Raw genomic sequence first — 2,963 nt, forward strand, 5'->3', positions numbered from 1 at the left:
ATCTATGGGGATTGCCTTGTATGTTGTTTGTTGTTTTTCCCTTGCTGCTTTTAATATGTTTTCTTTGTATTTAATTTTGGATAGTTTGATTAAAATGTGTCTTGGCATGTTTCTCCTTGGATTTATCCTGTATGGGACTCTCTGTGCTTCCTGGACTTGATTAACTCTTTCCTTTCCCATATTAGGGAAGTTTTCAACTCTAATCTCTTCAATTATTTTCTCAGTCCCTTTTCTTTTCTCTTCTTCTTTAGGACTCCTGTAATTCGAATGTTGGTGCATTTAATGTTGCCCCGAAGTCTCTAAGACTGTCCTCAATTCTTTTCACTCTTTTTTCTTTATTTTGCTCTGCAATAGTTATTTCACTATTTTATCCTCCAGGTCTCTTATCCGTTCTTCTGCCTCAGTTATTCTGCTATTGATTCCTTCTAGAGAAGTTTTAATTGCATTTATTGTGTTGTTCATCATTGTTTGTTTGCTCTTTAGTTCTTCTAGGTCCTTGTTAAATGTTTCTTGTATTTTCTCCATTCTATTTCCAAGATTTTGGATCATCTTTACTGTCCTTACTCTGAATTCTTTTTCAGGTAGACTGCCTATTTCCTCTTCATTTGTCTCCTTTTTGCAGGCTGCAGGTTTGCAGTTCCCATTGTTTTTGGTGTCTGCCCCCTGTGATTAAAGTTGGTTCAGTGGGTTGTGTAGGCTCCTTGATGGAGGTGACTAGTGCCTGTGTTCTGGTAGATGCGGCTGGATCTTGTCTTTCTGGTGGGAAGGACGTCATCTGGTGCTGTGTTTTAGGGTGTCTGTGACTATATTATGGTTTTAGGCAGCCTCTCTGCTAATGGGTGGTGGTGTGTTCCTGTCTTGCTAGTTGTTTGGCATAGGGTGTCCAGCACTGTATCTTGCTAGTTGTTGAGTGGAGTTGGGTCTTAGCATTGATATGGAGATCTCTGTGAAAGCTTTCGCCATTTGATATTACAAGGAACTGGAGGTCTCTGCTGGACCAATGTTCTGAACTTGGCTCTCCCACATCAGAGGCACAGGCCTGACACTCGGCTGGAGCACCAAGACCCTGCCAGCCACATGGCTCAGAGGAGAAGGGAAAAAGGAAGGAAGGGAGGAAGGAAGGAAGGGAGGAAGGGAGGAAGGGAGGAAGGAAGGAAGGAAGGAAGAAAGAAAGGAAGAAAGGAAGAAAGAAAGAAAGAAAGAAAAAGAAAGAAAGAAAAAAAGAAAAGAAAAGAAAGCAAAGAACAAAAAGAAAGGAAGGAGGGAGGGAAGGAAGGGACAAAATAAAGTTATTAAAAAACATTAAAAAAAATTTTTAAAGTAATAAAAAAAGGAGAAAAAGAAAGAAGAGAGCAACCAAACCAAAAAACAAATCCACCAATTATTATAAGCACTAAAAACTATACTTGAAAAAAATAAAATAGACTGAACCCTAGGACAAATGGTAAAAGCAAAGCTGTACAGATAGAATCACTCAAAGAAACATACACATACACACTCACAAAAAAGAAAAAGGAAAAAAAAAATATATATATATATATATTTTTTTTTTAAAAAGGAAGAGAGCAACCAAATCAATAAACAAATCTACCAATGATAATAAACTCTAGATACTAAACTAAGTTAAGCATAAAATCAGTAACAAATTAGATGCAGAAAGCAAACCTAAGTCTACAGTTGCTCCCAAATTCCACCACCTCAATTTGGGGATGATTCATTGTCTATTCAGGTATTCCTCAGATGCAGGGTACATCAACTTGACTGTGGAGATTTAATCTGCTGCTCCTGAGGCTGCTGGGAGAATTTTCCCTTTCTCTTCTTTGTTCACACAGCTCCTGGGGAATTTGGGAGTTTTGGAATTTTCCCCACCTCTGTGTGTAGGTCGCCTGAGGACATCTGTTCCTGCCCAGACAGGATGGGGTTAAAGTAGCAGCTGATTAGGGGGCTCTGGCTCACTCAGGCCAGGGGGAGGGCAGGGTACGTAATGTGAGGTGAGCCTGTGGGAGGAGAAACCAGCATGAAGTTGCACCAGCCTGAGGTGCACCGTGTGTTCTCCCAGGGGAGTTGTTCCTGGATCATGGAACCCTGGCAGTGGAGGGCTGCACAGTCTCCCGGGAGGGGAGGTGTGGATAGTGACCTGTGCTCACACACAGTCTTCTTGGTGCCTGCAGCAGCAGCCTTAGCATTTCATGCCCATCTCTGGTGTCCGTGCTGATAACTGCAGCTTGTGCCCATCTGTGAAGTTCGTTTAGGCAGTGCTCTGAAACCCCTCTCCTCGTACACCCCGAAACAATGGTCTCTTGCCTCTTAGGCAGGTCCAGACTTTTTCCTGGACTCCCACCCAGCTAGCTGTGGCACACTAGCCCCCTTCAGGCTGTGTTTACGCAGCCAACCCCAGTCCTCTCCTTGAGATCTGATCTCCGAAGCCAGAGCCTCAGCTCTCAGCCCCCACCTGCTCCAGCGGGTGAGCAGACAAGCCTCTCAGGCTGGTGAGTGTTGGTCGGCACCAATCCTCCATGCGGGAATCTCTCCACTTTGCCCTCTGCACCCCTGTTGCTTTGTTCTCTTCCGTGGCTCCAAAGCTTCCCCCCAGCCCACCCCCATCTCTGCCAGTGAAGGGGCTTCCTAGGATGTGGAAACTTTTCCTCCTTCACAGCTCCCTCCCAGAGGTGCAGGTCCTGTCCCTATTCCTTTGTCTCTGTTTTTTCTTTTGCCCTACCCAGTACATGGGGAGTTTCTTGCCTTTTGGGAAGTCTGAGGTCTTCTGTCAGCGTTCAGTAGGTGTTCTGTAGGAGTTGTGCACATGTAGATGTATTTCTGATGTATTTGTGGGGAGGAAGGTGATTTCCACATCTTACTCCTCTGCCATCTTAAAGGTCTCCTGCTCCATTTTAATGATGGTTAAGCTGAGGTTTGGCAGCATTAAGGTAACTTTTTCAAGGTCACACAGCTTATGGGGAAAG

Source organism: Lipotes vexillifer, unplaced genomic scaffold (genome assembly GCF_000442215.2).
Source record: "Lipotes vexillifer unplaced genomic scaffold, Lipotes_vexillifer_v1.1 scaffold563, whole genome shotgun sequence".
NCBI lineage: Eukaryota > Metazoa > Chordata > Mammalia > Artiodactyla > Lipotidae > Lipotes > Lipotes vexillifer.